We start from the raw sequence: 13,519 nt of genomic DNA on the forward strand, positions 1-13,519 counted from the left end.
GGTCGATACTGAACGCAATTGCTTGCAGTCCAGTATCTTAACGTTCTTGAGTAAGGGGTTTTTAAAACCGCCTGCCCCATGCTTAAGAACGTCCTCGCAAGTCAGACTCGGATCGGTGATCACGCCGTCTATCTCGACTTCGCGAGCTGGTACGTATACGCGATACTCCCGCGTGAAATGCTCATTTTGAACGATCTCATTAGCCTGTTTTGCACTGGCTAACAAGACCCTAAGCTTGTCCGGGCGTACTTTTTCAATTTTTTGTACGGAATTGTATCGCGAGGACAGGTCTTCAGAAAGTCTTAGAAGATTCAATTTTTTACCGTTGGCTTTGGTCCGGATGTAAACCGCATACGGTCCGGCCGGGAGTGCAAGTCCATCGGGATAATTTTTTACACGAGATATTTGGCTATAAGATGATTCCATTTTGTCATCTGGAGGGAGGTCAGGCAATTCTGTGCCTTCTGTCATGGCACGGAAATGTGTCCGTGCGGGTAAATATTGGAGGACAAATGTAGTGGTATTGAAGAACAGGGGGAAAAAAGAAAAAGGCAAAAATACTTAGCTTTAGCTCTCAAAGGGTGAACGGCAGACAAGACCCGGTCCTAGGCAATCGGTGGATATTCCTGATCAATAAAGTGCAAAAAACCTCCTAGAGGAAAAAGCACTTTTTTGCAGTCTCTTTCTGCACTGTACAATGGAATCTTATACGTTTTTTCACTATACACTGTCCAATGTATTTGTTAAGAATATAGCAGCAGCGCCCAGCTGGGCGCTGGCTAACGGTACCACACAGTGCTTCTTTACACAACTCACAATTGACCTTGAAGACGGATTAATTCGAACTATCACTCGACCGCACTGATTCAGACAATAGAATACGAAATGACCTTGAAAGCGGAATAAAACAATTTACCGCACCACTGGAGAAACACGAACTTGCGTCCGATCAGCCCGATAGTTGCAGTGGAACTGAAATCAACTCACTTAACGAGCTTAAACTTATTGATATCGGATAATACATATCCGAGAAAATTGAGCGGTAATCAGTTTTGACGTTAACGTCATTTATACCACTACATCACCGGAACTGTAAGTGACAGCCATTTGAACTTCAAACTTGTTTAATGAACACAGAGTAGAATTAAGACGATTCCGATTGATTCCGAATCAGACAGTAATACTGATAACGATGAAGACATTTATAAATTCTAAGTAAAATCAAAACTTATCTCACCAAAAATCATTCGTTGCAGAATTCATTATAATAAATAAATAAATAAATATGTGATATGAAATAATAATACTAACTATTTTTATTTATTGTGAATCAAAAAACTTTGCTATTTCCACCCCTGACAAAAACGATCCTTTGGTTTTTTTCCCAAAATCGAAGAGAAACATTTTGAAAACAATACCGCATTATTATATATATGAGAAAGGCATTATTACACCACTAGGTGAATTAAAAACGCTATGCTATGATACAATCTATAACAGTTGATTTCGCAGTGTAAGTTATGCTCTTCTTGCTCGTCGCAGTACTGCAGGAATAATAATATTTCTTTTTTAATAATAATAGTAATAATAATAATAATAATAATAATAATAATAATACTAATAATAATAATAATAATAATAATAATAATAATAATAATAATAATAATAATAATAATAATAATAATAATAATAATAATAATAATAATAATAATAATAATAATAATAATAATAATAATAATAATAATAATAATAATAATAATAATAATAATAATAATAATAATAATAAAATGTCATCATAGACGCTCGGGGAGGCATGAGATAGGAACTTGTGAGGACTTAGTTATCTCACTATTTGACGACAAATTAAAAACGGTTTTTCATAACATAAACAAAAAATATTTTAACATAAAAAACACCAGTACAGAATATGATTTGTTTTTGGAAAAATATTCTACAACTCAAAAATTCTAGAACTAGAAAATTTTACTTAGTGGAAAAAATCAACATTTTCAAATGAACATAAGCCAATTATAACTCAAGCTCGGACCCAAGAATAGAGACCATTTTCGCTCCGGTATCCCCTATGGCGAATTTATCGTTATACGATCACAAAACATTCGTTCAAGATATAAAACCGCTTCTCGATATCAGCACCGTTCGCGCAGAATCGAAAAAACGCCATTATCGCCGGTAAAGTTCTGTGCTGTTTATGTACTAGCTAACAGACGGAGGGTAAATTCTTGTAGCTAATAACAACCGATACAAGAAAGAGTTTTGTTTTAGGCGAACACACTTGGCCATGAATGGAAAACCATTTGTGAGAAAAATAGTGAAACGGTGAACTTCACCGTCCCCATCGTCGTTCGCTCCAACTGGATATGCTAATGAGAGGCCAAACCGTGCACGAACGAAATCAATACCGAAAGCAGTACACGGCGTGGCACACAATCTGTGTAGTTTTTTTTCATTTTTGCCATGCAAAAGTATTGCGATCTATTCTCGGTTTGACGGTTCTCGGATATACGAATGTGTTATGTTATGGGCCAACAACTGCCACCGGCAGTGATAACGCGACAAACACAGCGTCAGCGCCGTGGGAGAGATTTTTCGTCTCAATCTCAAACGCGCTACCATAGTTTCGCTCTCGTCGTCAACGCAGCTTCTCGTCGGTATGATTTGGACCAACAGAGCAGAGCGCACTATTTTCTTAGTATGGATACTGTGATAAGAACGGTACTGTTGTGTGTAGGCCCTAATTAGAGTAACTTTTAGTCCACAGAGTAGATATACTATGTATTACATTTGTTCGACAACGTTTTCATAGGAAATAATTTATTCAAATAAATTCAATGCCTTTTTTTTCAAATATTATATAAAGGCTTATCAACCACTGGATTTAGTTTTTAGCTATTTTATATTTTCGTTAAAAAAGTTATTTCATCTAAACTGACTACAGTTTATTTGAATTAAAAGCACAGAAGCATGAAATTTAATATTTAAATAACCCGGAATTGCAAACAATCTTGTAGTTGCCAGTGTCACGATAGCGATCAATCTGTTCTGATTGCCTGTCCGCGTACCGTACGAGGTTCTGAGTCATTTCGTCGATTAGGCGTTAAGTAGCCAGCTGGCATAAATTTACGAACGATTGATGCAAAGTGTTTGTTTTTTTTCGTCAACTTAATTTTGGATGGCAGAAAGTTCAACTAATATGAAAAATTCAAATACTGCTGTGTTTATCGCTGTGTATCGTAGCGAAGGAAGCGATTTTCGGGCCTACGGCAAACTGCGAAGTGGCCCATTCGGGGCATATCGCGCGTGTGCTCACACAATATCTCTCTCGCCGGCACGAGTGGCGATAGCATACAAACATAAACTGGGGGGAGGAACAGGGGGTTTGTATACTATAGTACTCAGCCAGAGAACTCAGCTGCGATGAGTAGTGGAGCTGTGGCAGTTCTGAGCTTCACCGATGCCGAGCGCTGTCCTGTTCGCTCAGAGTGAGGATATCCTTTGCCCTACGCGGTTCGTCCATCGGAGCGCTCGGGTTGTGCGGGAAGCCAAGAAAAAAAAAACGAAAATCCGTGCCCGTGCACGGTTGGGAAAGGTGGAAAAATCTGCATCGAACAACGGGAAAAAGAGTGACGCATTAGAAATGGCTGTGAGATAGAAGTCGCTAAACCCCGGAACGTTTATAAGATGTGCCGCAAACAGAAAGGGGGTTTTATTTTTACCCACCAACAAAGACGGGCTGCTATTACTGACTTGCTAGGACTAGAAGGAAACTAATGAAAAATCAATTGCTGTGAAGTGTTTCGTCCCGGGCAAAGGGTCGCAGAGAGAAGATAGCCTATCGGATAAGTGCCATTCATTCATTTGAAGCTACGAGTGAGAAACGAATAAACGTCTCATTATCTGAGAATGACAGAAAACTGCGTTGCTTTCCGAATGCTTCGCCGTTGAAGGGAATCCACCTTACACAGCATACGTTTGACGCAGATAACTCTCGGTGTATCATCTTATTTATTGCGTTTCGTTACGTGCGCAGTTTTCCGGAACAATAGCATCACATTCGCATACACGCCGCCGGATGCTGCACCTTGCATACGACGTGTTTCGACTGCAGAATAAAATCCAAGTAGTGGAAAAGTGAGCAAAAGGTAGGAACATGTTCAACTCTTCATCCGATAGGTTTTTCACGTAAGCCGCGTATTTGCTATCGGTATTTAGCTCAGAGAAATGAAACTTTTGTTTACATACTCTATTTTTCTGCCTGCAGTACTCGTACTTTTATCATTTAGAACAGCTGTCAGAGACATCCGAGTTTGGCGTTTTGCCAACATTTCAAAGCCAGCCAACACGTAACAATCACTTGTGGGATGGTGATGAAGATGACGACTATGATTTCATATGTCGGAATTCATTAGCAACTTAGTGTTAATGGGTTTTAGCCGAATGTTCAATTGACAGTTTCGTGAGACTCTGCGTCAATGTTTGATTGAAATTGACGAATTTTGGCCTTCGATGTGGATTTTATCACCGATTCGAAATGTAATTGAAATTTTGAAAATTTCTGAAGAAAGGTCAGTTTGTTCGATGAATTTGAAGTTTTCAAGTAATAAAAATCTGCAAAGATATTCGCCATGGAGATTTTAGGGAGCTCCCTTTCTTTGAATAAGAGAAATTTTTTTTCAGTAATAGCCTGTTCGCATTATACCGGGACGACGAACAGGCTATAAATCACCATATTCCATACAAGAGGTGCCAGTTCCCGTTAAATAGTTTGAGTGTTTATTTTCGAATGTACTTTCCTGTTTGAAACGACTTCGAAGAATAATGTTATTTTGAAACTGAACGTTTCTATTGAAGTGCTAGTGTGAATGATTTTTTTCATATTTTCATATGACGATATTTGACTGAAAGTAATTCGAATTCTAAAGGCTACCTTGTTCTTAACTTACCGCACAATCAACCAAACAGAGTCGAATCTTACAAGCAATTCACACGAACACTGTTGAAGGTCACAGGCAGGCGCTTCCCGAAATCGAATACTTTCATCGATTGCTTTGATACATACATATTATTTATACATTCATTTTCATATATGTTGTAATTCTATATTTGTCGTTTTCGATTGAGATAACTGAAACAGACCCGGGGTAGTTTCATCAAAGAAACACTTTTCACGAAACTGTGTTGGGTTCGCACTTAGCAACGGGGATTTGGGAAAACCTGATATAAAAACCAGGTTCGAAACCGACTCAATTTCCGGTTCATCAAAGCTGAAACTAGGTTCGGAACTAGCCGCAAACAAACGGTTTGACAGCAGTTAGAGTGGAAACTGGGGTCGGTTTGGCATCAAGCGAAAACGACATTAATGAAAACAGGTTTTTGTTTTTTTAAAAGACAGGTTAAATCTGGATAAATATTATACGGATAGGGATAAGGATTACACCGTGATATAATGATTTCAAAAATTTCATGGGAATCGAATGATAGATTTTGACCGGTATTTCTCGAACCTGAACCATACAAATATCTCGCAATCTTTTATAATTACAGTATAAGAAAATAGTCCAATGAGAAGTTTCAATACATTGTCAAACGAAGTAAGTTTTTCTCGAAGTTCTTCTTACATTTACTACCGAAATTCAAGCATGCTAGTCTACGATGGGGGACAGGAGGCTAAAAAGTTCCAAATTTTGGTCTACGAGGTTTGTGAACCACCCACTCTTTCTCTTACTATTGGTGAATGATTTATGCAGTGAATTATCGTCATTTGAAGTAATGTATGCTGATACCAGAATGTATCACATCATCACAAGCTTCGTGAATTGTTGGGCTCTACAAATGGATATAGAAAGAGTCCTAATCTGCTTGGGTTTGTTACTGCGAATGCCTATGCAGTTTTGGGACTCATCAACTGCAAGACTGGAGACTTTAACGATGTGTATTCTCTCCAGAATGTTTATATCGCATTAGTACGTAGTACTCTGAAACTAGAAGTTACAATAACTCTCATCAACCTATACACTCTTCAAAATGGATGAGTATTCATTCAGATTCATTGCTCTTTTTCCGAATCCTCACCTAACAAACCCATGCTATTGGAAAAAAATTGCCTAGGTCTACGCAGTTTTGGGACTCATCGATTGTCCCATTCTTTTGGAGAAAAATAATTTTGACGTTCTGGAATGACAGACTTGCTTCGAAGCTAATGTCATCGTGCACAGTGCGGGCATAACAATCTCATGGATGTTCGCTATCACCATTTCAATAGTTAACATCATCTTTTGAATTGAAAATATTATTAAGTTAGCTAGTTACATGCGCAATAGATTAAATCAGAGTGAAACAAAACACGACACTTTAAATTTTGGATCATTCAATATCCTGTTTCGAAACCGGATGAAACTACATTGGGTAAGAATCGTCCTAGTCATCTCTGAGAAATCTTTGTGAACTCCCTTTGTGAGTTTTTAACTGCTACCAAGAAGATTTTTCTGTTACTGCACTGTCACTTCGAATGACGAATTGAAGTATTCAATGCTCATCACACTGTATTTTCAGACCCGAAAGTTGGATCTCGATGAAATTAAATTGGATCAGCTTTAGCTGTTTATTTATCTTTCAGATGATTTCGAAACCGCTATATTTGAATTAGATTTGTTCGACAAATAATCATCCAAATTTTCAAACTAGGACAAACTTCACTTATTGTAATATTTAATACTTTTCCCTTTAACACAGAACTTTTTACTTAAATCCCTCATAGTCCTATCAAAAATATGAGAATACTTAATTAAATTATTTTTTAATTTGAATTCGAATTCGCAAGTTCTGTTTAGTTGATATGTACTCACGCTTCCATGAAATAAAAAGTAATAAAGGCGCCCCTGGAACTAAATATTCCGCGATTCACCGGGGGCGCGAAAAACGAGTCCGCAATATAGGCAACCCAAAGCATATATGGTTTCGACTATTTGGGGTTGTGAACGATTATCTTGCTCCTGTCAACAGATAACACCATACAGTCTTCGGAAAACTTGTTGAAGTTACTTAGACTCACCATTTAAAGTAATTTGGCAGACAAATAGTTGAGAGCTACTCCATCAGGGTCGCTTTGACAAAAGGCGGGTGGGTAATGTCAGAGACATAACTGGATGACGTGAATACGAATTAAACTGGCACGCTTCAATCACACTTCCGAGTATCAGTTAGTTAATCGATTGTGTGTATTGTGCAAGCTTTCCCTTCTTCACTACTAGAATTTGAAACGATGTACCTACATACCGACATACAATTTAATATAACGAAAAAAAGGCTAGAATTTTCTAATTAGAATCTATCAGACTGTAAACCTTTACTAAACTGATTATATTCACTTCCGAATGACAGATTTTAAGAGGATAAGTAATTCTAATGGTTCTTTAGATAATTTGGAGCCATTAGATGGGCTGATTTTGCATAAAGTTGCACATCGTTGTCCACTTTTCGTGTATTTTGCACCAATGAAAGCGACCAGAAACTGGATGACGCAATCGTTCTTGTTTGAAGCGAAACTGGCTTTGCAAACGTCCTGCAGCAGAACTGCTTCCTATGAAAATTGATATAATACTAAGGCTATTTTGATAAAGGGTTTTCTTTTTATGTGATTTCGTTTGTAGCTTTTTCACAAATGGGTGGTCTTAACGGACACAAAAATAGCAACATAGAGGGTGTTGGAGTCAATTATTTCATTTCGGATTTGCATATTTCAGTGTAAGAAACTATCAAAATGCTGTATGGGATTAATTTCTGGCATTCAGAAGGACCCAAATGTGGAATTCTCTGCGATATTAAAGTTCGGAACCTTTTTCTAGAACGTGAAGCAGTTAAATGCTGACTTTATTCGCACTCGTTTGGTTCGAATTTCGCACTGCAAAAAGTGCATAAATCTAATCAAATAATTCTAGATTTGCACAAAGCTGATGATTTTTTTCCTCGAATTGCAAGAAAAGCAATCTTTATAATTCTTTAGATAATATTTAAAGCCATGAGAAGGGCTGAATTTGTAAAATGTACCCCATCGTTGTCCATTTTTCGGTGTATTTTTCTTCAATGCAAACGACCAGCAGCAGGATGACGCAATCGATATTATTTGAAGGGAAATTAGTTCTGTGATCATCTCATCTCATCTGAATTGAATTCTTAATACTGAAACTGGAACTGAGCTCTAATCCTGAACAAACCGGAATGATGCACTTGATTTAGTGCATGCTCAGTAACTGCGCAGGCTAGAGATAACGAAATATGTCAAGTATTAACATTTTTTACCTACCCAGGTACGAGAAAGGCGTCATGAGTTTTCTTCTTTAATACTCGTTGGTACCAAACATTTCAAAAAACTTTAATTTTGATTCATTTGTGATTATGTCATGCAACTGAAAATTATATCAATAACTGAAAATTATATTTCGGAATCACTCCATCAGATGGTGATGCATATTTCAACATTTAGCTCTAGTTCGGAAAGTGAAAGATTTAGAGCGATTTTGTCTTCGAGAAAGATGTTCGAAATGTAGAGTTCTATATTATGAAAATCAAGTGGCTCTAGAGGATAGACAAATTGAAAAAGGTTTTCTTCGAAGGCACTAGTAAGCTACTAGAGTATTAAAATGAATAAGTTATTAACACCTGAAATCTGAGGAACTTGATAGAGTAAAAACTTGAACTTCGTACCTAAAGTTTTGATTATTCATATAGTTAGATATAATATTAAGTACATTAAACGTGACATGTATTTCACATATTATTTAATTTTTAAGGGAGAGCAAAGTACGGAAAGGAGAGACATGACCGAGGGGTTAGGTCGGGCTTAGGTATCTGATCAATGCGAACTAGTTCTCCAGAGCCGTTCGTTCGTTCTTTTCATAGTTGGTTAGCTCTTATTAGAACTGAGGTTTCGTGAAATTTCTCGAAAAGGGTTGAACGAGCAAAAAAACAAAGAAGGCCCACCATTTTGAACAGAAGACCGCCTATCTCTAATCCAAACCGGACTAAAGATTCATTTACTAATTTTCTTTCAACAGCAACGAGGGAAGGTGAATTAGGATTTTCGACTATGGCTGTTCCCTTTATTATTTTCAGTACATTAAAATCTCAATCTACCCGACTTTTTTACGCGTTGCATTTGAAATCTCGCGATTTTCTATTTAATTTATGATACATGATGATCGCGTAAAAAAATGTTCTGCATCATGAAGGAAACTTACGTATACAAAACAAACCAACATGATTCAGTAAATTGAGCTTTATGAAATGTACATTATACGGAATTGTTTGGTTCCATAGAGTCTAGTTTAGATCGGGGTATCCAAGAACTCTCTGGAAAAAAAAATCAGTTCATAAACGCGTGGCTGATGACTTTTGCTTAACTTTTGAGTGCGGTATATTCTCGTAGTACTATATTCAGAAAACAGACATACTGTGGAAATGTCTGCGGAAGTTCTTGTCCATCCAAAACCTCATTGGAATATAGGCCTTGAGGTCTACAATGAAACCGATGACATGACCGAGTTTCTTTTGTGTGGTATACTCGTGGTATCCCAGTCAATTAATTGGATCATTGTGATGAGTGAACTATCAAGATCCATGTACATGGTCCATTTTCGTGATACCACATGCAAATCATTTGTTTATTGTGAATATTCTAGGTCATCCAAAAACTACCTGGAACTCAGGCTTTAAAATCTACCAGCACAAGAAACTGCGCTAATGAACTATTTGTCCTCGGCCCATACTCGTGATACCACATGCAAATAATAGGCCAATTGTGAATGAACTACGCCATCTACAAGCTATCTGTAGTTCAGACCGTAAGGTCTACCAGAAAAACAAAGTGCATCAAAAACGCAATCTTCACGCTCCCTACTCGCGATTCTCTGAATTCATTCGATGATTGAAAATATTCCTGAAACAGATCAGAATAGAGAAGTAAGCAATATGTAGCATTGAAAAATTATTCATAAGCTGCTGATTGCTCGTAAAGATCTTAAAAACTGTTTTCACTGAAATTCTTGGACTACTGAGAACCTACCTGGAACAGCTATAAATAGACAAGTAAGCAATGTTTAGCCCTAAAAATATGAACAGCAAACAAAAAATAGATATTGTAGTTCTTGCTGTGGCACAGTGTGGTCCCTAAGGACAATATTCCAAGAAGTTCTTGGATCTTGGATTATAGTTAGGTTTTTTGAGTTATTTATACTAAAATCGAAATAATGCGATGTTTTATTTATTTTAACGAAATTTAATTTACGCAATCCAGACTTTGCGCATAAATTGAGGGTCCAGTTTCTAACAATTTTTATTGAACATTTATTCATCACGGTGCAAAATGGAGTTACCGGAGAATACAGCGTCAAGGTACTTGTACTGGTAGCTTAATAACTGCTGATTGATAGATGATAGTTTCAAAAAAAGGATCAAACGACACAACGCGGTTGTAGTATTATCGAAAAACTTGACGATATAATCTAAATATTAATTACTCAGATGGAAAATGAATAATGGTCTTAGAATTCAATCGAATATGTCAATGCCACAAAAAATCTAAATTAAGGAACAATATAAGATCTGACCAGAGATACCAGATTTAACATTTTTAACCTGAATATCCTTAGGTAGGGTTGAGAAAGTCTGCAAACTCGAAAAAAGAGTCTGGGGGCTTAAAGTTCTTTATAAAAACAGATGCTCGGAATTCGTTTAGCGAGTTAAAAAAAAAGGCGACGACTTTGAAAATCTGCTAATTTGGCGAATGTCTACGAAAAACGTGTTTTTCTAACGTCTGTAGAAAAGTCTGCATCCGTTCTAGTTGCAGACTTTTCTTCAGACGTTTGAAAATCACGTCACGAGCATATTAGCACCTGGGGTTGATTGGTTGACGTTCTTCGGAACATTTCAGTACAACAATGTTCATTTTATTCAGATACTTCTTCACAGTCTGAACGGTTGATCCGACCTCCCAGTCCAAAGTAAGAAAGAAATGCTCTATAGATTATGTTGCACTTTACGATCGTTTGCACCGTTGAGTGGCAAGAACTGGCTTCCGTGCGACAATAAATACAATGAATTTTGACGAAAACGTTGCTTTCATTCGACTGAGCCACGACTTTTTCCACTTTAACAGTAACCTAAACCCAAACAGTAGAACAAACTGATGCATATTTCTTGTAGAATCAACCAAATTTCAACCGTGTATGAATCTCAACAGAGTATTGAATAAAAACATCATTAAGAGTAATGCATATTTTATTACCACTATTCATTAAATTTAAACATTGCATCCGTCAGCTAACATTGAAATGGCGTCCAGCACATAGTTTTTGACACTCTGCTCAGGGAACCTTCGCTGCTACAGGATGCTGTTGATGGTTTGACGTAGTACCCATCATTTACTGCATGCTGCAGGTCGACAAGTCGAGACAATTATCGTTTAAATTTTTACGACTATTAAACCTTGAGCGTGCGTCGTTCGGCTGCTCACGATTAGAATCATTGTTTGCCGATCAACTTCTTGGAAATAATTTCCCACGAAATGAATAACTTGCTTGCTTGGGATTAATTCACACCAGCATCAGTCCATCGGCGATGGGAGTGACCGCAATCAACACGGAACTATAGCTACAGAGCATGGCTATTGTGAGCCCGTGCGCCATCTTTCAAGATAATAATTCGGCCGGTAAATGAAAGTTGTTCTGATCACTATCCCACTTTGCTATGATTATCAAACAAGACGGAAGCGTTTACGTTTTCATCACTTCCGAACGAGAAAAAAGGTTTGGTACGCTGTAGTAATAAGAAATACTAATGGAAAAATGAACATTGAAGTCATGATTAAAGAGGACATCTATGACAATTATGATAACTCAAAACAGTGGCACCCATACAGCTTTGATGCGCATGAAATAGCATTAAAAGTATTCTGTATTACGCATATAGTTTCAATGTGCAAGTTACACTGCTCCCACTGTCAATTGGCCCGAATACAGTTTTCCTCACAATATATATTATTTACACTTTTTGAGATTCAATACAGGGAACAAAATGGCAATTATATTGAAAACTGGACCGAAGAAATCTGGGTAGAGACAGAAAGGAAAATAGTTGGTTGTTACGAGAGAAAATATTTACTACGTATTCTAAAACTATGACAACAGACTAGTGACTATTATATTCTTCTGCTTAATAAGAGATGCACTTCCATATCAGTCCCATATGGAAAATCGGTATTTTGAGAAAATTACTGTATTTCCTTAGTTGAAAAATTGAAATTCTTCGAGGTTCCTTCTATTAATTCTATCAAAACATTTCAAAATTAAATAGGAAACGGTTAAAATTAATCAATTGTATAAGAACACAAACTCACGTGTGTATGGATATTAATAGATGGATTTCAATTATTTAAGAGTTAGTGGGAGCCATCGACATCATCTAAAGAGGAATTCTTCCGAACTGCGACCGTAAAAATTTTAATTATTCGGGAGCGATAAAATTACTTTACACATGAAAAAACATGTTTCGAGCGTTGATGAGGTAATTTGCTTAATTGTTGTTTGCCATGTGACTAACGGTAGTTAAAGCTGCTGCGAAGACATAAATTTGCATTGTAAATATTGGCTATTCATTTTGAGCATACAAACATCCACCCTACAGCTTTTATTATCAATGAGCAGGGAAACAAAAGTGAGTAAAGATTTTACTTTTCTCGTGTAAAAAGTCTATGCAATCTTTTCGAAACTCGATTTGTTCGATGTGTCGGATTAATTCGTCTCTGGTTGGCGGTTTTACGCATGTTCCAGCCACGATCTAGAACGATTCTTAGTGTCAATAGGTTCGTAACACTATCCGTGCAGTTGGTTTTGTATGCTAAGAATCGGCTTCGGAGTTTGTTGAAACTATGCTCTTCAGGGCAAACTATTTAAGTCTGTACTCGTACCTGAACTACATTTTTCTAAACCCGAACTCGTAGAGTTCGTTTTCGGGTCGGGTTTCGGATTCAAAAATACCCGGAACCAGTGATACCACTTTTCCGTAAGTTTGGTTTCAAGTCTACTTAAAGCTTACTTACAACCACAAATGCAAATAAGTTTGGTTTGTTTTCATCAGGAAACGCCTGCATTAAACATGATTCAGACGATCAATCAACTTCGGTCGACGTCAAGATTAATTTAATATTTTTTTTAGCCGAATATTGCTCACGTACCCGATGTTAAAATGTTCCGTGAATTTGACGTAGTGTCCCTTCATATGAATGGCTAACAATTAATTTTCGTAAACGTTCCATGCCGGTGATTGTTGCCTGATGCCACTTGTGAATCGCTTTTACATATTGTTTTGTTTTCATCAGGAAATATATTTTATTTATTTGTCGTCAATCAAAAGTAGACCATAAGGATAATTACAATAATCGTCTTAAATTTGTAAACTATTCTAAATAGATTCTAAATAGATGTATTATTTATTATGAGTTAAATAA

At 36.9% G+C, this 13,519-nt stretch overlaps 1 protein-coding gene across 2 annotated transcripts in view; it reads left to right on the plus strand.

Moving 5' to 3' along the window:
- The first annotated feature begins 3,116 nt into the window (after positions 1 to 3,116).
- LOC131437554 (uncharacterized) overlaps positions 3,117 to 13,519 on the plus strand; it is a 35,861-nt gene continuing 25,458 nt past the window's right edge. Inside the window, exon 1 of one of the 2 annotated variants that reach the window (XM_058606975.1) lies at positions 3,117 to 4,160. The gene's annotated coding sequence lies outside the window, so the exon portion shown is untranslated. The remainder of the gene's footprint in view (positions 4,161 to 13,519) is intronic. The other variant, XM_058606976.1, reaches the window with a different exon arrangement.

This window comes from Malaya genurostris, chromosome 3, assembly GCF_030247185.1.
Source record: "Malaya genurostris strain Urasoe2022 chromosome 3, Malgen_1.1, whole genome shotgun sequence".
Classification (NCBI taxonomy): domain Eukaryota; kingdom Metazoa; phylum Arthropoda; class Insecta; order Diptera; family Culicidae; genus Malaya; species Malaya genurostris.